The sequence below is a fragment of the Antechinus flavipes genome, chromosome 3 (genome assembly GCF_016432865.1).
Source record: "Antechinus flavipes isolate AdamAnt ecotype Samford, QLD, Australia chromosome 3, AdamAnt_v2, whole genome shotgun sequence".
Taxonomy (NCBI): Eukaryota; Metazoa; Chordata; class Mammalia; order Dasyuromorphia; family Dasyuridae; genus Antechinus; species Antechinus flavipes.
Genome location: NC_067400.1, coordinates 498,133,892 through 498,158,235, shown reverse-complemented (window position 1 = coordinate 498,158,235; position 24,344 = coordinate 498,133,892). Strand labels below are relative to the sequence as shown.

General features: G+C 33.7%; 1 pseudogene; it reads right to left on the bottom strand.

The window, feature by feature from the left end:
• Positions 1-23,222: 23,222 nt before the first annotated feature.
• On the bottom strand, positions 23,223-24,103 carry LOC127554932 (cobalamin trafficking protein CblD-like; annotated as a pseudogene).
• Between the last annotated feature and the right edge of the window lie 241 nt (positions 24,104-24,344).

Below are 24,344 nucleotides of genomic sequence, written 5' to 3'. Positions count from 1 at the left end.
CATTCTGGTAAGCAATTTGGAACTATGTCCAAAAGGCAATCAAACTTTGCATACCTTTTGACCAGCAGTATCTCTACTGAGCTTGTATCTCAAAGAGATTATAAAAAAGGACCTATGTGTGCAAAAATGATTGTAGCAGACCTTTTGTAGTGGCAAGAAACTGGAAACTAAGTGGATGCCCATTAGTTGGACAATGGCTGAATAAGTTATGGTATATAAATGCTTTGGAATATTATTGTTCTGTAAGAAATGATCTGCAGGATGTTTCCAGAGAAGCCTGGAGAGACTAACATGAACTGGTTCTAAATGAAGCGAGTAGATCAGGAGAACACTATACATGGCAACAGCAGCAAGGTGATTCAGGCTAGTTCTAATAGTCATTGTGTCCAATAATTGTTATGGGCCAATTAGAATCTGAAGAATCTGAAACAAGGATTCTTACAAGGTGTTAAGTGAGTGGAACTGATGAGACAATGGTTATCTAGTTTATTATGGTGATTAATAGCTGTCTAAGTTCAGTATCATTGATTTCACCTTACATATAATGATTAGTTTATACTCAATGTAGAACATATAAGCTGGGACTCAGAGCCAGAGAGAGACTCAGAGAGCTTGGAGACAGAACCTTTGAAGAGCTCAAGCCCTTGGACTCAGAGAGATTTATTTCCAATTTCATCAGACTCTTAGTGGCTGGCCTGGCCTCCTGCTCCCTGCACTGAGACCAAGGTGGGTCTGAAAGGCTCTCCAGAAAGCTGCCCAGCCCCAGGCAAGAAAAATAGATTATGAAGGAGATAATAAAGAATTTGGACTTTAACACCTGGCTATTCTTTTGGTGATTACTTAATTGAAATGAAGGCTGCTCCAAGACCTCGAAAACCAAACAAGAACACTATAAATAATAATGTAACAGAGCTTTGTAGTCCTTCTATTGGAAGCAGATCTGGCTCCTCAGGACATGTACAGAGGCTCTCCACCCCACATCCCTTTCAAAGTAAGTACAGGGAAAAGCCCAATTCAAGGCAGCTCAGTCTTGTCATGTGGTTATGGAGCTGGGTAGCCTATGGAGGGAATCCTTCTACAGAGAGTTTCTCTGTGCTTAGCTTGGGGTTCTGAAGGAACTGGTACCTGAGCCGGGGTGGGTGAGGCTCTCCTGCCTGGGCCTTTGTGCCCAGAGAGAAGGTTCTGGATGCAGAGCACTGGGTGAAGGGAGAAGGGCATCACCCCAGCTGGCATGAAAGTCTGGCCTCAGACATGAACTGAAGGGCCAGAAGATAGAGAGTGAATTAAGGCTGAAATTTCTTCCTCTTGAACCTCCCTTGGACTACACAGGGCAACTGTTCCAAATATTGTGTGGGTTTGGAGGGTGGGCACCTCCAGCCAATCAGTAGTAGCTCTATCTCTTGGCTTGGGCCCACTTCGCTATTTCCCTCCAATGGGTGCCAGAGAGCCCAGCAAAAGCCAGAGTTGGGGATTGTTGGGAAAAGAATCCCAGACATTCTCATTGTGGACACAGAAAGTTGTCTTACTTTGGGAATATGAGCATGGGTTTAGTGTTCCTAGGGCAGCAGCCATGCTGCTTTATACTAGTCAGGGAATGGCGATTTTGCACCAGCCATCTGCTTTCTCTGACAAGGGACACCCAGGTTTCTCTACTGGCCAATTTCTGCCTGTTCCAGCGCAGGGGATACCTGTTTCACCCCACCGTCCACCTCATGAGTAGACTAGGTCTTGGTTATTCCAAAGGAAGAGGACCCTCCTGACACTCACTTCACAGAACAAAGCTCAGTGGGAAATGGCCTGGGTTAATAGGGAGAAATTAAATTCACAAGTGGAATTTGGAACAATGATCCAAGAGAGTCATCTACACCCAGAGAAAGGACTGTAGGGACTGAGTGTGGATAACAATATAGTATTTTTACCTTTTTATTGTTGTCTGCTTGCATTTTGTCTTTCTCTTTTTTTTTCTTTTTTGATCTGATTTTTCTTGTGGAGCATGATAATTGTAGAAATATGTATAAAAGAATTGCATGTTTAACATATTGGATTAGTTTCCATTTAGAAGAGGGCAAAAGGAGAAGGGAAGGACAAAAAATTTGCAACACAAGGTTTTGAATGTTGGAAATTATTTGTGCCTATTTTTTGAAAATAAACAGCTTTAATTAAAAATTAATTAAAAAATTTAAAAATAAAAATATTTATTTTATTATTACATAATCATTATATGTGCATTATATTATATAATTATATAATATATTATGTGTATAAGTACATATGATAAAATTATAAAATATTACATTATTATTATTATTATTATTAATTATTGGGTGAATGGACTTTAGCAAAAGATCATGTCCTTATATTTAAATGGGCTCCAGTGAGGAGAAAGCTGAATCTGTGGAGTTACCTTGTACTGACACAGGTATTCTATATTAATGCAAAATGTTAGCTTATACAATTTGGAAATTAAAACATACAAATCAACTCTCAAGAATATCTTTGATAAGCAAGACAGCCATGATCCTAAATAATTTACTGTTGCATATAGTTACCATAGTTAGTACACTTTGCTCTGGGTCCTTTCCCATAAAATATGGAACTTATTCCCTTGTTATTTGTGAGTTCTTTGGGAACTTTTTCTTTCTTTTAAAAGATCATAGTAAAGTTTTGTCCCTTGACCTGGATGGAAATGATTTGAGCTTGTGAATTCATTATAGTTGATTCCCCATCTGTGTGATTTATTGTACCTCATTAAAACCTCCCAAGACAGTTTGTGTGTGTGTATGTGTGTGTGTGTGTGTGTGTGTGTATGTGTGTATATGTGTGCCTTAAATCCTAATCATTCTAGCTTTCATTAATTGCTCAAAAGTAGCCCCAGGCAAGACATTATTTGGTTATTGTTTGGGTCCTGATTAGCTCCAAATGAATGTAAAGTCATTGTTTTCTCTGTTTTGTCCAGAAACCCTAAGGGACTTCCCTTTAGAGATGTAGGTAGATAGATAGACAGACAGACAGACAGATAAGAGTTATAGATGAAATAGATATAAAGATATCTTTATATAGATATAATCTTTATGTAGACATAGATGTGTGCATATATGTATGTATGTGTATACATACATAGTCAAAAACTATACTATCGTATAATTTTGACTATATAGAAGACATTTTTGGGGTGATGAGGCTTCAGATCTTATGTAGCTTTAATCACTGGGCATTTACTCAGGCAAACTGAAACCTCTTAAATAAATTAGCTTTAAATAATCAAAGTCTTCCATTGTATCTAGGACCATCTCCAGTTGCCATTGGAATAATTTTGAAGGGAAAAGTAAGAATGGTGATTTTGTACAGCCCTCCCTCAATTGCATCTAATTCATTTGCATGATCCAGCATGGCATCCCTGAAGTCATCGTTCTTTTCAAGAATAAAAAATAACAAGGAGTAAACAATCAGGTGGACAATTCTTCATGTGCTCTCTGTCCAGTCTCTTGACTTGCTATTTTAATTTAAGTTTTATATTCATATACATCATCTTCCCTAATTGCATGTTAAAATTACTTTTAAACATTTTTCCTGACGTGACAAGCAATCAGATATAGGTTATATTAAAGCCACAGAGCCAAGATGGCAGAGCAATTGCAGCAACTTGCCCAACTTCTCCCCAAACAACTTTAAATTTCTGAAAATAAGAACTTTAAATAAATTTTAGAGCATTAGAACATCCAAAAATGTGGAGTAGAACATTTTTTTCAGCCAAAAGCACCTTGAAAAGTCAGCAGAAAAGGTCTATGACATCAGACTGAGAGTCCAGTGTGCAGTCCTAGTGTAGTCCATGACAGTGTAGCCCCAGTACCAGAACAGGAATTGGTATAGAGACCTCTGAATCAGCATAAATACTGACAGTTTCTATGCCGCACAGCACATAATTATTTCTGTTATGGATATACATAAAGAGTACATGTATAATTTGATTTTATTGATATAACATAAAAAAGGGAAGTAGAAATGGAAAGGGGATAGTATCAGAAAAAGGGAAAAGGGGAAATAAAAAGAGGAAAACTACATCCCACAATGAGGCAAAGGAAACCTATCATATCTGAGGGAATTTAGGGAGAGGGGGAACATTGTTTGAATATTACTTTCATCAGAGTTGGCTCAAAGAAAAAATAATTGACATTTTTTTAACAGAGAAATTTCTCTCCTCTCATTAAAAAGTGGGAGAGGAAAAGGGAAAAGGAAAAGAGTAATAAGGGAAATGTACAAGAAAGGGGAAGAGATTCAAATGAGGGTAGGAAGGATTCTAAAGAAGGAGAGCTGCATGAGACAAGTGGTACTCATAAGTGAAATACTGGGAAAGGGAGTAAGAGGGGCAAGAAAAAGAAAAGCATATTAGGGTATAATAAGATGGCAGGAAATACAGAATTAGTCATTTTAACCATAAATGTAAGTGAGATGAACTCTCCTATAAAGTGGAGAGCAGACTGGATCAAAAGTCAGAACCTATAAATATATTGTTTACAGGAAACACATTTAAAGCAGGGAGATACATACAGAGTAAAGGTAAAAGGCTGGAGCAGAATCTATTATGCTTCAGGTAAAGTTAAAAAAAGCAGGGGTAACGATCCTTATCTCAGGTCAAACAAAAGCAAAAATTGATCTAATTGAAATAGATAAGGAAGAAAACTATATCTTGCTAAAGAGTCACATAGAGAATGAAGCAATATCAATACTAAACATATATGCACCAAGTGGTATAGCATCTAACTTCCTAAAACAGAAGTTAAGAGAATTGCAAAAAGAAATAGATAGCAAAACTATAATAGTGGCAGATCTCAACCTTGCACTCTGAGAATTAGATAAATCAAACAAAAAAAAAAAGAAGGAAATTAAAGAGGTAAATAGAATATTAGAAAAATTAGGTATTATAGATCTTAGGAGAAAACTGAATGGTGACAGAAAGGAGTATACATTCTTTTCAGCAGTTCATGGAACCTATACAAAAACTGACCATGTATTAGGACATAAAGACCTCAACATTAAATGCAGGAAGGAAGAAATAGTAAATGGTTTCTTTTCAGATCATGATGCAATAAAAACTACATTAAACAAAAAGCTAGGGATAAATAAACCAAAAAATAATTGGAAACTAAATGATCTCACCTTAAAGAATGATTGAGTGAAACAGCAAATTATAGACACAATCAATAATTTCACACAAGATAATGACAATGATGAGAAATCATATGAAATCTGTGGGATGCAGCCAAAGTGGTAATAAGGAGAAATTTTATATCTTTAGAGGCTTATGAATAAAATAGAGAAAGAGAAGATCAATGAATTGGGCTTGCAACTTAAAAAACTAAAAAAAGATCAAATTAAAAACCCCCAATCAAATACTAAACTTGAAATTCTAAAATTAAAAGAAGAAATTAATAATATTGAAAGTAAAAGAACTATTGAACTAATAAATAAAACTAAGAGTTGGTTTTATGAAAAAAAAAAACAATAAAATAGATAAACCTTTGGTTTAAACTGTTTAGAAAAAGGAGAGAGGAAAATCAAATTATTGGTCTTAAAAATGAAAAGGGAGAAGTTTCCACCAATGAAGAGGAAAGTAGAGAAATAATAAGGAGTTACTTTGCCCAACTTTATGTCAATAAATTTGATAATCTAAGTGAAATTGATGACTACCTCCAAAAAATTCCCAAACCTCCCAAAAAGCCTTCGCAAATTAACAGAGGAGAAAGTGAATTGCTTAAATAGTCCCATTTCAGAAAAAGAAATAGAACAAGCTATTAATCAACTCCCTAAGAAAAAATCCTCAGGACCAGATGGATTTACATGTGAATTCTACCACACATTTAAAGAACAATTAACCACGATGCTATATAAACTGTTTGAAAAAATAGGGAATGAAGGACTCCTACCAAATTCATTTTATGACGCAGACATGGTACTGATACATAAACCAGATAGGTTGAAAACAGAGAAGGAAAATTATAGACCAATCTCCCTAATGAATATTGATGCTAAAACCTTAAATAATATATTAGCAAAAAGACCACAGAAAATCATCTCCGGGATAATACACCATGACCAAGTATGATTTATACCAGGAATGCAGGGCCGGTTCAATATTAGGAAAACTATCAGTATAATTGGCCATATTAATAACCAAATTAACAAAAACCATATCATCATCTCAATAGATGCAGAAAAAGCATTTGATAAAATCCAACATCCATTCCTATTAAAAACACTTGAGAGTATAGGAATAAATGGACTTTTCCTTAAAATAATCAGTAGCATCTATTTAAAACCATCAGTAAGCATCATATGTAATGGGGGAAAACTGCAACCATTCCCAATAAGATCAGGAGGGAAACAAGGTTGTCCACTATCACCATTACTATTCAATATTGTATTAGAAATGCTAGCTTTGGCAATAAGAATTGAAAAAGAGATTAAAAGAATTAGAATAGGTAATGAGGAAACCAAATTATCACTCTTTACTGATGATATGATGGTATACTTATAGAACCCCAGAGATTCTACTAAACAGCTATTAGAAATAATCCAGACCTTTAGCAAAGTTGCAGGATACACAATAAATGCACATAAGTCATCAGCATTCTTATATGTCACTAGATGGAGTTACAAAAGAGAAATTCCATTTAAAGTAAATACTGATAGTATAAAATATTTAGGAATCTATTTGCCAAGGGAAAATCAGAAACTATATGAGCAAAACTACAAAACACTTTCCACACAAAGTCTGATCTAACCAATTGGAAAAATATTAAATGCTCTTGGATAGGGCAAGCAAATATAATAAAGATGACAATACTACCTAAACTAATCTATTTATTTATTTAGTGCTATGCCAATCAAACTCCCAAAAAACTATTTTATTGACCTAGAAAAATAACAACAAAGTTCATATGGAAAAACAAAAGGTCAAGAATTGCAAGGGAACTAATGAAAAAAAAATCAAATGAAGGTGGCCTACATGTACCAGATCTAAAATTATATTATAAAGCAGCAGTTACCAAAACCATTTGGTATTGGCTAAGAAACAGACCATTTGATCAGTGGAATAGGTTAGTTTCAAAGGATAAAACAGTTAATAATTTTAATAATCTAGTATTTGACAAACCCAAAGACCCCAGCTTTTAGGATAAGAACTCACTGTTTGACAAAAATTGTGGGGAAAATTGGAAATTAGTCTGGCAGAAACTAGACATTGAACCACACTTAACACCATACACCAAGATAAGGTCAAAATGGGTTCATGACCTAGGCATAAAGAATGAGATTATAAACAAATTAGAGGAACATAGGATAGTTTATCTCTCAGATCTGTGGAAGAGGAAAGAATTTATGACCAATGAAGAACTAGAGATCATTATTGATCACAAAATAGAAATTTTTCATTATATCAAACTGAAAAGGTTTTGTATAAACAAAACTAATGCAGACAATATTGGAAGGGAAGCAATAAACAGGGAAAACATTTTTACAGTCAAAGGTTCTGATAAAGGACTCATTTCCAAAATATATAGAGAATTGACTCTAAGTTATAAGAAATCAAGCCATTCTCCAATTGATAAATGGTCAAAGGATATGAACAGACAATTCTCAGATGAAGAAATGGAAACTATTTCTAGCCATATGAAAAGATGCTCCAAGTCATTATTAATCAGAGAAATGCAAATTAAGACAACTCTGAGATACCACTACACACCTGTTACACTGGCTAGAATGACAGAGAAAGATAATGTGGAATGTTGGATGGGTTTGGGAAAACAGCGACACTAATACATTGTTGGTGGAATTGCGAATACATCCAACCATTCTGGAGAGCAGTTTGGAACTATGCTCAAAAAGTTATCAAAATGTGTATTTCCTTTGATCCAGCAGTATTACTAATAGCCTTATATCCCAAAGAGATTTTTTAAAAGGGAAAAAGACCTGTATGTGCAAGAATGTTTGTAGCAGCCCTCTTTGTAGTGGCCAGAAACTGAACACTGAGTGGATGCCCATCAATTGGAGCATGGCTGAATAAATTGTGGCATATGAATATTATGGAATATTATTGTTCCATAAGAAATGACCAACAGGATGTATTCATAAAGGCCTGGAGAGATTTACATGAACTGATGCTGAGTGAAATGAGCAGGACCAGAAGATCATTATATACTTCAACAACAATACTATACGATGATCAATTCTGATGGACATGGCCCTCTTCAACAATGAGATGAACCAAATCAGTTTCAATAGAGCAGTAATGAATTGAACCAGCTACACTGGAGTGAAAGAAGTCTGGGAGATGACTATGAACCACTACATAGAATTCCCAATCCCTCTATTTTTGTCCACCTGCATTTTTTATTTCCTTCACAGGTTAATGGTACACTATTTCAAAGCCCGATTCTTTTTGAACAGCAAAGTAACCGTTTGGCCATGTATACTAATATTGTATTTAATTTATACTTTAACATATTTAACATGTATTGGTCAACTTGCCATCTGGGGGAGAGAGTGGGGGGAAGGAGGTGAAAAATTGGAAGAAAAGGTTTTGCAATTGCCAATGCTGTAAAATTACCCATGCATATAACTTGTAAATAAAAAGCAATAATAATTTTTTTTAATTACTTCTCTCTCTTTAGATTCCTACCTCAGTCTCCCAAGTTTACAACTATTGGAATTCAACTTTATTGTTCACTCTCTTGCCCAGTTCCCAATATCAATCAACTTTTATCTTATTAACATGGGGTATCTAAGTAGCACAGTGGATAGAGAGTGGAGTGTAAACTCAGGAAAACTCAGCTGCTGAGTTCAAATATGATCATAAACACTCTAGACATGTATACCCATGGTAGCTTATTTAACCTTGAAACTCAAAAGGAATCACTTATAGTTAAATATGACTGAAAAAAGATTCCTTCTCCACATCATCCCTGGCATCCTTCACATTCCATACTCACAGCTTCTATCCAAGGTAAGGTTCTGATTCCATTCCCTTTCTTGAACCATTGCAGCAGCTTGCTAATTTTTCTTTTTGCCTACCTCTTTTCTAATTCATTATATATATATATATATATATATATATAAAGTTTGATAATACTAAGTCAGAGGCTGGAGCTTGTATCCCTATTACCTGTAAGATCAAATAAAAGGTCTCTGTCTAGTAGTAAGTCTTTTAAAATTACTGCAATCTCTCTTTCTCTTCATGAACTCCACCTTTCAGCCAAACTTCCACTGATGTTATGTGTGCTCAACATCCCATCCTCTTTCTCAGTTCCTTTGCACTAGGCAGCCCTCCCATATCTTCAATGAACAATTTACTCTTATTTTCGGAACTCAATCTCCTTTCAGCATAATTATGCAAAGATTTTCCCCTAGTATGAAAACACATTCTCTGCTTTCTCCCTCTCACAAAATCCCTTTCTTCCTTGAAGATTCAGCTCTAATAACATTTTCTAGGCATATTTTGATATCCTCAGGTGCTACTGTACCCCTTGAAAAATATTTCATATCTTTTGATAGTTTTGTTTCTTTAGAAAACAGGCTCTTAACTTTTTTGGTGTCATGGACTTATTTTCAGAATGATGCTTGTGGATAGATTATATATATATATACATATATATATATACACACATACATATATATTTAAAAAGGAAAACATTAATATAAAATATAGTCATCACATTTAAAAGAAAAGATCACTAGTTAGAAATACCTATTATAAAAATTATATTTTTCTAATAAAATATAAACTTCTTTTTAAAATTTCATAATACTTTTTTCAATTATATATAAAGAGAATTTTCAACATTCATTTTTATAAGATTTTGAATTCCAATTTTTTCTCTCCCTCTCTACTCCCCACCACAAGATAGTAAGCAATCTAATATAGGTTATGCATGTAAAATCATTTTGAACATAATTCCATTTTAGTCATGTTATAAAAGAAAATATCACAATAGGGGAAAATCATAAGAAAAAAAGCAAGTTAAAAAAAGTGAAAATAGTATACTTTGATCAACATTGTCTCTATAATTCTCTCTCTGGATATAGTTGACATTTTCTATTCCAAGTCTATTGGAATTGTCTTGGATTTCTCTATTGCTGAAAAGAGCTTAATCTTAGGTTGATCATCACATAATATTCTTGTTACTGTGTACTGTCTTTTCCTGGTTCTGCTTATTTCACTCAGCATCAGTTCACATAAGTCTTTGCAGGCTTTTCTGAAATGAACCTGCTCATCATGTGTTATAAATCAATAATATTCCATTATATTTATATATCATAACTTATAATATAAACTGATTGACAGCAGGTCTACATTTGTCTTTGCATCCATAGCAACTAGCACAGTGCTTGATATATGGTTAATACAAGATTAATAGTAATAATAATTATAATAGCTAGTATTTAGCTATTTAGTATTATTATAGTAACTTTAACTTTTGCAGAATGATTTATAAGTACTCTACTACTTTGTCCTCACAATAATCTTGCAGAATAGACAATATTTTTATCTTAATTTTCAGGGAAGAAAACTGAGACTTAAAGCTGAAGTTAAATATATAGTTAAATGATATAGCTAGGAAGTTTCCTAAACAGGATTTGAACTCAGTTTTTCCTGACTCCAAGCCTAGAGTTCTTACTATTTCAATATCTAACTTCTTGAATCAATGAATAAGGACAAAGTTAACAGACCAATTACTTTCCATTCTGTTTATTTTGTATGGAAATGCACAAATTAATCATTAAGTGATTTACACAGATCCAAATATAGATATATTTAACTTTACTTCAATACTTTCTATATTGGTACCCCCAGAACCTTTGATAAAATCAGTGTGTAGCTCCTCCACTGGCTCCTAGGCAAATGTTCTTTCAAAAGTTTTATGCACCACAACACTTTTCCTTCCCCAACCCCGAAAAAAATTAACAAAACCAAAAACCAAAAACCAAAACAAAAAGATTATCTAACAGACAACCTTATGTGAAGTTTCAGCAAGTGTGGCAGGGTACATTGAATAACAAACACAGATTCTATCACTTTTTCCACATGGCAATTCCTTATAAATTGACAGGACTTACCAATTTTATGTTCTGTTACCACAATCTTTGAGAGCCCAGGCATTGTGGCATTGGAACAGGCCTTCAGGAAATTTTTATAGCATCTCCCCCCACGAAAAATAAGATCTGAAAAAAGTATTTCCTTCTCTTTAGTGACATAGCTGAGTATTTCAACACATTCTTGAAAACAATAAGATGTCAGAAAGGGCATGCAAAAAGAGTTGTTAAATGTTTTCAGCAAAATATCATTTCCAAGAAGAAGTGGCAGCATATGCAGTGTCCTTATGATGTGAGGTCAAAGAGGGTAGTAATCCAAGGGACTTTCAAAGAAGTAATGAGTTACTTTCACACATAGAGAGGAAGAAATAGAGAACTCATGGAGACACCTTCTTAACACTTAACTTGCAAGTTCCCAAATAATTACTCCTTATCTTAAATTGATTTGGGTGATTTCAGAGCCATATTGGCATGATCCTATTAAATTTTGCAGTAACTTTCCCTAAAGCTTCGAGACAAGGTTGAGTGGCTCCCCCATAGGTACAGTCATCCCAGAAAATAGATGTGTGAAATTGCTAATGTTTTCAGCATCAAAATCCTTGAAGGCAAAGTTAAGTTGATTCCACATTTTGTCAGCAGAGAGTGGACTTTATGGAAGAATCTTTGAATAAATGAACACATTTTAATTTTTATGAAGCTCTTTTCTCCAAGAAGAGAATTTGAATAATCTAATTTCAGAGGAGTGTGTCAAGTGATTTTAAAACCATTTGGACTTTTTACCAAATATTTTCTGATATTTCCTAATCAGTTCTATGAAAAATCATGCTTTCCCATCTGTTATTCCCTTTGCTCTCCACTATTCCTCTTTAACCCAACAAATACCCAATCTAATAGAGGTCTCTTTCTTTCTTTTTAAGTGTAGTTAAAAGAATTTGCTCAATCCAGTTCCCCAACCTTAAATATCTTCTATGTTCAGTCTCTTCCCTTCAAAGTCCAGTTAGAGAGATATCTCCATGATGCCATCTCTGAGTTTATCTATTTGAAAACTATCATTCTTTCTGTTTTCCTCCCAGAAATTTTCAGAATTCTCTATCCAAACCTCTCTCATATATTTACTATAATGTAGTTTGGGAGAAGCACCATTGGCTTAGTGTATTGAGAGTTAGTTAAAATATAGATTTAAATCTGATTTCTGATATGTTCTGGCTGTGACATCTGAACTAATCATTTGACCTCTGGGTGATTAAGATGTTAAATATTAGAGCAATTCAGCATCTGTTTTGGTAATTTCAGGGGAGATTTCCTTTACAGCAAAGAAACCAAATATAAATATAACTTTTTAAATAATTTTTGCATCCATAACAGGCAATATAAACAGCATACTGGTATTAGAGATAGAAAAATCTAAATTTGAATCCTGTTTCAGATTATTTCTAGTTATGTAATGTTATGTGGCCTCCAGCATTGAGAAAAAATTGGTAATAATGCCTTTCAGGTTAATTTTAAATATCAAATGAGATAATACATGTGCAGTGTCATTGAAGTTTGTGAGAGTCATGGTTCATAGTTTGAAAGAATTCAAAGATATCCTCTTATAGTCACAAAAGAGTTAAAGTCAGTCTCTAAGATAGTCTAGCAATTGGAAAGAGTTAGGGAGAGTTCTATAAACTAGCAGCCTAACAGCCTACACAGGGAGATCAAGGTACAGATAAGGAAAGAATCAGGATATCTTTCAATAAAGTATTGTCAATCAGGATAGGATTTTTGCAGGGACAAATAAGGAGCAGCAGATGAAAAGTTTTGTTGCTCCACATTACTTAGCTAGATACGCAGTTTTGAGTGGACCCCCAACTGTAACCCATCAGCATGATAACATAAAGTACTATATAATTATCAATTATTATTTACTATTAGTCTTTTCTCCTCCTAGATTTTAAGTTTGTTGAGGATTGTATCTTCTTTACCTCCCCTAGCATACAGTAAAGGGTTTTTCATTTACTATATGATAGATTCAATGTTAGAAATGACCTTCAGACTATTCCAATACCAACATTTCATAGATGAAGAACTGGGGCTCTAGAGAAAGGAACATGACTTACCAAGGTGACACCAAAAATATGTTCCAGAACCAGAAGTTGAACCCAGCTAAAATGGAGCAAGAGATAGAGCATTGGCCATGCAGTCAGAAGGACCTGGGTTCAAATTTGGTTTCAACTACTTATTAATTGGATGCCTCTAGGCAAGTTACTGAGACCTGTTGCCTTCTGTTCCTTCATCTATAAAATAAACTGGAGAAGGAAATAATAAACCACTCCAGTCTCTTAGTCAATAAATTCCAAAAGAGGTCATGGACAAAACTGAAACAACTCAACATCAACAAAATCTGACTCCATTCTTTCCACCACATTTGTATTCTACCACACAGGATTCTTGGCATAAGAAAATAATTCACTTGTTTTTATTAAATTATACATTTATATTGACATTATTTAATCTCAATTAATTTTGTTATTACTTAACTATAGAAACAAAAAAATCAAGATCATTTGGAAATAGGAATGTTTAGAAACTGCAAGAAAACAAACACTGAAGTAAAAAGGTTTTTTAAAATCACACATTATGCTTATCTTTAAATTTCTTTTTACAGATTAGGAAACTGAGGCTAAGGACTTTAAGTGTTTTGCCCAAGGTTATACAGCCAAGGAGTGACAAAATCACTTTCATCTTAGACATAAAGCAATACTAATAAGTTCACCTGTGTTCCCCACAATTATGCCTGAATTGATTTAAAATCAATTTTGCAAGGACTTGTAATTATAAATCAGCAAACCAATCTGTAGAGCTCATGCATGTAAACATTCCCCTATGAGAAGTCAGCACATTTTAACCAAGGACACAGGAATCAGGAAAAAGGTGCTCATTTTCCAAGATTCTTAATTATTCCTTTTTATCATTTACATCTCAAATCTACACAAATTCATCTGGATACATAAACGTAATGTTCAATAAAATCTCAATAATTACTTCTTAGCTATGAATTTCTTCCAAAATGTAAAAGCTATGCAGTCCTCTTAGTAAAATCTAACTTGGCATGATTGAACTTTATATTAAAAATAAATCTTTACTAGAAGCTTCACTTTGTGCTATAGAGAATTGCTTATAGTTACTAAGGATATATGCATTTAATATAGTTATTATTTCGTTGTTTATACTTTATCAAGATGCACTTTTCTTCCTTATCTCTTTTAATTAGATCTATTTTTACTTTTGCTTTATATGAGATCATCCTGCTGTTTGTTGTTTTGTTTTGTTTTATTTTGTTTTTGCTTCAGCTAAAGTATAATAAATTCTGCTCCAGCATTTTACCTTTACTTGGTATGTATCTCTATGTTTCAAATGTGTTTCTTGTAAGTAACATATTGTAGAAGTTTGTTTTTTAACCCACTCTACTATTTTATTTTATGAGAGAGTTCATCCCATTCCCATTCACAGTTATGATTACTAGCTCTGTATTTCCCTTCATCCTATTTTCTCCCCTGTGTATGCTTTTGGCCTCTCTTTCCATCCTGTCCCTTCCTTAATAATATTTTGTTTTTAACCCATCCCACCTACTAGTTGCCCTGCCTTTTATTACCTCTCACTCCTTCTGTTTCTTCTGATGTTACTTCTGATGTTTCTGTTCTCCCTTCTATCTAGTCCCTCCCTTTTCTTTCTTCTTTCTCCTCCCATTTCTTTAAAGGGTTGGATAAATTCCTATACCCAATTAAATGATTAAGTTATTCCCTCTTTGAGCCAAAATTGATGAGATCAAGCTATAGACATTGCATGATGATTGGTACCAACATGCCAATATACTGAATAGTGGTCATTGATATTTTTCTGATATTTATTGGATGATGAAACTCAAGGATCTTAAAATTCTGATCAAAGTATAGCTGTTTGTTGATGCCAGAAAGCTTATGGTAATGTATGTCTTAGTTAAACTTGAATACCTGAAGATTCCATACACTGTTACTGTCTTAATTTCTAAAAAGAATTTATCTAAAGTTCTTTACTGCATTCTTATTGTTTATAATAGTACTATTCTTTTTTTAAAAAAAAAGTTAATGACAATACTTTAATAGAATGTTTTGTATAACTTAAGATGTATCTTCTTAGTGAGGGTTGGAGTAGGGAAGAAGGGGGAGAATCTGAACTTAAAAGTCTTAAAAACATATTAAAATTGTTTTACATGTAACTGGGGATAAATAAAAGTATTAAATAAGAAAAAGAAGAAAAGTCAATAACAAACTTTTTTTAAAATAATAGCTCTGTATTTGAAAATATATGCTAAGACAGTTTTTAACAGTTACCCTTGCAAAACCTTGCTTTCCAAATTTTTCTCTCTCCTTTCCTCCCATCCTCTCCCTTAGATAGCAAGTAATGAAATATATATTAATTATGGGTGATTCTATTATGCATATTTCCACATTTATCATTATACACAAGAAAAATCAGATCACAAAGGAAAAAATGAGAAAAAAAGCAAGGAAACAATAAAAATGATGAAAATTGTGATGGCCGCATATTTAAAATCAGCCTGAGTAAGGAATTTAGGTTAAGGGGAAAATCTTCAATTTTTATTGAAGTGAAGAGGTGAGAAAGGATATAGCAATATGGGCAGCAGCGACAGGAAGCCAGCTAGCAGAGGGGGATTGGAGATAAAGGGCCCTCTCGATAGCAATGCAAGCAGCTGCATCAAGACGCCAGCCAGCAGTCTCTCCTTCCGCTTCCCTTTCCACTCCCTTGCCTCCATCCACCAAAAACACGATTTCCTATACAACACATCAGGACTTGCACAAAGAGTGGGCGGGGACCATTCTTTCTCCAAGCATATATATTAATAGAGTATGGTCCAATTACTATTTAGCCTCACGTGCTTGGGACCTCAGTGCATCAACTCAAATCTCAGCCCATTACAGAAAATACTATGCTGTAATCCACATTCAGTCCACATAGTTCTCTCTCTCTCTCTGAATGCAAATGGTACTCCCCATCACATTTATTGGAATTGGCCTGAATCACTTCATTGTTGAGAAGACCCACCTCCATCAGAGTTGATCATCACATAATTTTTAGGCTGTATATAATGGCTTGTGAGTTCTACTTGCTTTCCTTAGCATTGGTTCATGTAAGTTTCTCCAGGCCTTTCTGAAATCATCCTGTTGATCTTTTTTTTTTTTTAGAAAAGTAAGATTCCATAACATTCTTATACCACAGTTATTTAGCCATTTCCCAGCTGATGGGCATGCATTCAGTTTCAAGTTCCTTACCACTACAAAAAAGGGATGCTATAAACATTTTTGCACATGTAGGTTTTATTTTTTCCTCTTTAGTGATCTTTTGGGGTTGCAGACCCAATAGGGACACTGCTTGATTTTGATCAATATGTACATTTTAATAGTTCTAATGCTCCCCAGAATGGTGGGATTAGTTCACATCTCTCTCAACAATGTATCAGTGTTCCAGTTTTCCCAAATTCCCTCCAATATTTCTCGTTATATTTTCCTGTCATCTTAGCCAATTTGAGAGGTATGTAGTGGTACTTCAGAGTTGCAATGAATTGTTATTTTGATTCTATTAACAAAGAATTGATAGGCTTTAGATTAGAATTAGGTATATATTCTCAGGCATTAATTTTTCCACTTTGCTGTTTAGTAACTGAGTCTAGTATCACAATATAAAAATGTCCCTTCTGTTACCTTCAGCTTTCCTCATAATACAATTTTCACAGATTTAGATTGCTATTGGGGGGAAAAAAGCAATATAACTTTGACCATTATTAACCTTTGTCAGTAAGTTGGTGTTTCTGCTTTTTAGTATGTTGTTTTTTGTCTGTTTAGAATCTCATAGCCTTCCTTCCAAAGCAAATGTCTTTTAATGTCCTGGTTGTAAGTCACCATCTGCAGTGATCTCTGAGCCCAAAAAATATAAAATCTGGCACTACTTCCATTTCTTTGCCCTTTATTTACCAGCAAGTAATGGGACCAGATGCTAAGATCTTAGGGTTTTGTTTATGTTAAGCTTCAAATCAGCTTTTACATTTTCCTCTTTCACCCTTATTAGAGAGGCTTCTTAATTCTTCTACTCTTTCTGTCATCAGAGTCATATCAAATGCACATATCAGATTGAATTTCTCCTGGCAACCTTAATTGCAGCTTTTAATTTATTCAGCCTGGCATCTTGAAATATCTACTTTATATATAAATTATATAAATAAGGTGACAATATAGTCTTCTAATCCTTTTCCAAACTTAAACCAAGCAGTTATTCCATGTTCAGTTCTAACTGTTGCTTCTTGATGCACATACAGGCTCCTTTAGATATAAGTAAAGTGATCTGCATTATATACTTCAACAACAATACTATATGATGATCAATTCTGATAGACCTGGCTATCCTCAGCAATGAGATGAACCAAATCAGTTCCAATGGAGCAGTAATGAACTGAACCAGCTACACCCAGCGAAAGAATTCTGGGAGATGACTAAGAACCATTACATTGAATTCCCAATCCCTATTTTTTTGCCTGTCTCAATTTTGGATTTCCTTCACAGGCTAATTGTACAATATTTCAGAGTCTGATTCTTTTTGTACAGCAAAATAATGGTTTGGTCATGTATACTTATTGTGAATCTAATTTATACTTTAATATATTTAACATCTACTGGTCATCCTGCCATCTAAGGGAGGGTGTGGAGGGAAGGAGGGGAAAAATTGGAACAAAAGGTTTGGCAATTGTCAATGCTGTAAAATTACCCATACATATAACTTGTAAATAAAAAGCTATAATAAAAATTTTAAAAAGAAAAAAAATAAAGTGATGTGGTAGTCCCATCTCTATGAGGACCTGCCAGATCTTATTTACAATAAAATCATGTAAATGATTTTTGTGTAATCAATGAAGCAGAAGTCAAGGTATTTTTTTTTTCTTTTCTGCAACTCCCTTTCTTTCTCCCTAATCCAGCATATATTGGCAATTTGGTCTTTAGTTTCTCTGCCTCTTCTAAAATCAGCATGCTTTTCTGGTAATATTTAGGCTGAAGCCTAACTTGTAGAATCTTAAGCATGATCTTTTTCATGTGTAATATGAGCACAATTGTTTGATCACTTAAATATTCCTTGGCATTGCCCTCTTTTAGGACTGAGAAGGGAACTGATCTTTCCAAACCAGTGGTTACTATGTTTTTCAAAATTTTGTCATGTTGAGTGCAGCAACATCATATAGGGATTTAAACTGCTCAACTAGAGTTTTCTGTCATCCTCAATAACATTATTTTTAGCAATGTTTTCTAAGATTCACTTGACTTCATTCCCCAGGATGTCTGACTGTGCCTCAATAACCACATGACTACGGTCATTGGAATTGTAAAGATCTTTCTTATATAGTTGTTTTGTTTATTCTTACCATCTCTTCTTAATTTCTCCTACTTTTCTTAAATCTCCACTACTTTTGTTTTTTATCATGCATTTTTTTCAGGTAATGTTTCATTGATTTCTCCAGTTTTCTTTCCTCTTCTATTGTTTTCTTCTATTTTTTTTTCATTTCTTCTTTAAGAAAACCTTCTTATTTCTCTCTATAATTCTCTTGGATTCTGCATTTAGTTAGGTGTATCTTTCCCATTTCTCCTTTACTTTTTGCATTTCCTTATTTTCTAAGCTTTTTGTAAAGCCTTTTGTGACATCATCTTGCTTCTTGCTCTTCTTTTACTTTGGAAAGTTTTTTGTTGTATGCTGTTGCTGTTGCTTCTGTCTCTATACATTATAATGAAACTCTGTCCAAAGTTCTCCAGACACTCTATCGAAACGAACTAATTCCTTAAATCTTTTCATCATTTCCATATTATACTCATAAGGGATATTATTTAGATAATACATATATGGTCTGTAGGTTTTCTCAACATTCTTCAGTTAAATGCTGTGTTTTGCAATAAGCTCACAGTCAGCTCCAGATTTTATTTTAACTGATTGTTTAGAGTTCCATCTTAGGAAACAAAAAATGTAATCAGTCTTCTTTTGACATCAACCACCTGCAGATGTCCATGTTTGGAGCATCTTTTGGTTTATTGAAAATATGTTATTACTAGTGAGATATTTTAAAAGAACTATATTGGTCTTTGACTTGCATGTTCCATTATACTGAATAAAAATATACATCTAGAAATGGAAAATATTTCATGTCAATTTTATATTATTTTTGCTTATGTGAACTTTCTGCATGAGTAAGGAAAGGAAAAAAGTCAGAATTATTGGAAAGTGATAGTAATGGGGAAAAGAACAATAACATATTTTCTAAAACATGATGATCAATCATCTAAGTACCATTAGGTTAAAAGAAAATATTAAAATATCTTGGATTTCTGGGCATGCCAATTAAATCATTTTTTCTAGCGAATATTGCTGTTGTTTGATCATCTTTTTTTAGTCAGATCCAATTCTTTATGACCTCCCCCAATTTAGGTTTTTCTTGGAAAAGATACTGAAATTATTTGACATTGCCTTTTCCAGCTCATTTTATATATGTGGAAACTAAGGCAAATAGAATTAAGTAACTCATTCAGTGTCACACAGCTAATAAGTATCTGAGGACACATTTGAACTCATGAAGTAAGTCTTCTTGGCACCAGACCCAATACTATTCATTGTGCCACCTACCCAGAGTATCAATATATATGCATAAGGATGTATTTATGATTTATACCATATGTGGAAATGATTTCCTTTTAGAAAAATTTCTTTCAAAATCTCAAAGAGATCTTGGCAATTCAAACCAATTTTCAGACAGGCTAAATAGGCTTATTGGGGCAGTTGATTATGTTTTGTTTTACAAACTAGAACATTAATTTTAACCTATTTCCTTGTGGAAGGATAGTCACAGAACTCACTGACAATGAGTTTGACTTCTTGATGATTATCTAAATATCACAACTTTGTCAAAACGATATTCCTTTTTTTTCTTTTTTTAAAATTTTTTAAATAACTTTTTATTGATAGAACGCATGTCAGGGTAATTTTTTACAGCATTATCCCTTGCATTCACTTCTGTTTCGATTTTTCCCCTCCCTCCCTCCACCCCCTCCCCCAGATGGCAAGAATCCTTTACATGTTGAATGGGTTGCAGTATATCCTAGATATAATATATGTGTGCAGAACTGAACAGTTTTCTTGTTGCACAGGGAGAATTGAATTCAGAAGGTATAAATAACCCGGGAAGAAAAACAAAATGCAAGCAGTTTATATTCATTTCCCAGTGTTCTTTCTTTGGGTGTAGCTGCTTTTGTCCATCTTTGATCAATTAAGGCTCTCTTTATCGAAGAGGTCCACTTCCATCAGAATACATCCTCAAACAGTATTGTTGTTGAGGTATATAATGATCTCCTGGTTCTGCTCATTTCACTCAGCATCAGTTCATGTAAGTCTCGCCAGTCCTCTCTGTATTCATTCTGCTGGTCATTCCTTACAGAACAATAATATTCCATAACATTCATATACCACAATTTACTCAACCATTCTCCAATTGATGGGCATCCATTCAATTTCCAGCTTCTAGCCCCTACAAACAGGGCTGCCACAAACATTTTGGCACATACAGGTCCCTTTCCTTTATGTAGTATCTCTTTGGGGTATAAGCCCAGTAGAAACACTGCTGGATCAAAGAGTATGCACAGTTTGATAACTTTTTGAGCATAGTTCCAAATTGCTCTCCAGAATGGCTGGATGTGTTCACAATTCCACCAACAATGTATCAGTGTCCCTGTTTTCCCACATCCCCTCCAACATTCCGCATTATCTTTCCCTGTCATTCTAGCCAATCTGACAGGTGTGTAGTGGTATCTCAGAGTTGTCTAAATTTGCATTTCTCTGATTAATAATGATTTGGAGCATATTTTCATATGTCTATAAATAGTTTCAATTTCTTTGTCTGAGAATTGTCTGTTCATATCCTTTGACCATTTATCAATTGGAGAATGGTTTGATTTCTTATAGATTAGAGTCAATTCTCTATATATTTTGGAAATGAGGCCTTTATCAGAACCTTTGATTGTAAAAATGTTTTCCCAGTTTATTGTTTCCCTTCTAATCTTGTTTGCATTTGTTTTGTTTGTAACAATATTCCTTATAGCATACAACTCTGTATAGGAAGTTTTTACTTTTTGTCATATAGTTATATATAATTACATCAACAATAAAATAATGCCTTTCAATGCTTTATTTAACAAATAGAGCAATGAACTTTTTTTTTTCCAGAATGGAGCTTTTTTTTTTTTTTTTTTTTTTGGTAAGAAATGCTGAAAGTCAACAAGAGGAATATAGGACATGATAAAACAGTTGCTCCAGTGTGGTGTTCTCTTCTTTTTCTATAATATATGATTGTTCTCTCTGGGAGCAGGTTTCTTGGGGAGCTTTCTGGAGGCAGCCTTAGTTTCACTTCAGAGTAATATCACTTCAAATACAGCCAACTGCTAAAATCCAAGTCTAAACCAGCTTTTCTTGGTTCAGAGAGCTCTCATTGCTAGTCTTTTGCCTCTAGCTCAACTATGACTCTTGGCAATCTTCCAAACTGAACTGACTTCACTGACTCAGCCCTTTTTATGCACCATGTATAAGGTTAACTCCTCCTCCGAGAGTGGGTTTGTGGGCTCCCTCCCAGAGTGCTCTTCGGCCCTAAGAGCTTCTTGCTTATATGAGCTCTCTAAAGGTGTGAGTACAAGCCTTGTTTCTATCAGTTCTCCACTTAGTACCTTGTTTCAAGTTCTGGCCCATAACATCTCCTTGTAAGATCAGATCAATCATACTGAACCATGCTAAATTAGATAATTATTGTCTCTATAAATTCTAATGACTTAACAGCTTGTAAGGATTCTAACACTCCAGCTGATAAATATAGGCAGATCAAAGTAGTAAAGAGTGAAAACTAGTATTTTATGGTGTCCCAATGCTTTAAAAGATAGGCAGCATATAAAATAGCAGGAAATACTTAAAAACACATGAAATATAGAGAATTATTTACTGAAGAAAAGAACTATACAATGAGATGGACTCATAACATGGACCCTTAGAAGATTAGAATCCTGTTAGATATGGGTTTTGTACTTGAATTATTTATATCTGGAATTATAGAATGGTAAAAGCTGGAAGGGAACTTATCTTCTCTACCCTCTCATCTGGCAACCCATTTACAATATAATGATCTTAGTGTTTAGTCCAGAAAATAAAGGGAATCATTGTTTTTCTTTATAATAAGTAATGAGTACTTTCTTTATAAGCAAAAAAACCTGCTAGCAAGCTAAATGTTAATCAAGGAAAGGAATATTAGAATTTTTATCTCTATGGGTCATTTCTTAGGTAAATGTTTGAGATCCCCATTTTAACAACTATAAGAAGAATCCAAAATAACAAGGCCAGTGAATACTTTCTTATTTATTAAATATTCTAATTATTTGTAAAAGGCCTATGATACAAAATTAATCTATTCAAGTTTATATTTATATTTCAAATTTATATTGAGAAAGTAAAAATGAAGAGAATTCAAAACCTTAAAATTTTTAGATTTCAGGAAAACCAACTTTAAAAAGTAGGGAAAGGTAGTGTTTTTCCAGTAAACATGGAGAAATATTCTTAACCTGAATCTAAATATCACAACTATACTTTACCAAAATTGTGTAGCATGGTAAAATTTACATAAGGTCTGAATTTAAAGGCTTTCAGAAATGAACTTGAAATGCATCAAAATGGGAAAAGAAACATAATCTTCATTTTCTTAATCTGTGATTTATTATTGGAAGGCTATAAGTAAAAATGAATTTTAAAATATAAAAGAGAAATACTTAAAACATTTTCCATAAATATGTAATATTGGATCAAGACTTGGAACTATATGACTTACTGCTTTTTATAAAATATAAGTGGTTAATATGCATTAAACAGAAATATGAGGAGTAAATATTTACTATTTTTGAAAATCTCATAAATCATATAAACTCAAGTTCACAGATACTGAAATAAATACGTTTTGATGAGAAATTTCTATTTTTAAAGTAAGACTTTTGACAGTATTTATAGACAGTATCAAGTACAAATGATGTACTTGCTACCTAATTTCCACTTAATTTCTTCATAGTGCAACTGTTGCCTATGCCTTCATAAAGATACTTCCAACAACCACATGAGTATCCCAAAGTCTATGAGAAATCACTTTGCAGCAGTCAAGATCATCAGTAGAAAACCCTAATTGTCAATAATGCTTATCTGTTTCTAAAAGTGTTGCTTGTGTACATCCAAAAAGAAAAAAGAAAAAGAAAAATGAAAAAGAAAATCCACATAATAGATCAATAAAGTCAATCAACAGCTTTCAGTATACAAGAGCCTAGCAAATTTCTTCACCACCATTTATAAACTTTTCTAACAGGATTTCTCTTTTATTTTCTATCTCCTCATTCCATATGTTATTTTAGTTTTCTGTGTTACAGTTAGTACCACTTGTTTGCCAGAATTCACTTGCAGAAACATTGATTCAAAAATCTCTTTGAAGAAGCTCTGGACATGTTTACATTACATATTCTACCTTGGCATTTTCAAAATAAGTTTCTACCCTGTTAAATTGTTGTTCAACAGGTACTTCACTACTATGAAATTAATTTACATACTGTGCCATCAAAAATTTATGTCTTATACTTGATAAAAGCTCTGCTAAAACATTCAGGAAAGTTCTATGAAATGAACTTTTCTTGCACAAAGTTTTCCATTGAGGTGACAGTCAAAACCTATGATCCTGATTCCCAAATGGTCCTATTGTTTCACATTTCCCCACAGAGCTTGAATATATATCTGGCAGGACAATAGTTATGTGAGACTTATATGACCACAGAAATCAAGTAGTGGAAAAAGCTTTGGGATTTAAAACACTCTTGATTAAAGAGTAAAATCCTGGGGGCTATGTAACAAAGCTGGCCCTGCTACAGAGCACACTGGTCATTTCTAGTAAGAGAAAAAGGAAAAAAAAACTTTTCTTTTTTTGCTCCCCCACTTTCTTTAATGGCAAGTTCTTCCTGTGCTCTTGTCACCTCTAGAGATCAAGAGCCCCACTTTCTGGCCACCATCAAAATCACTCTGGTAAATGTTAAAGTTATTTACAAAACAGAGTGATTTATGAAACTAAGTGACATTTGTTGGTAAACTATATTGTATTACCCAAAATATGATTAGTTTGATATTTT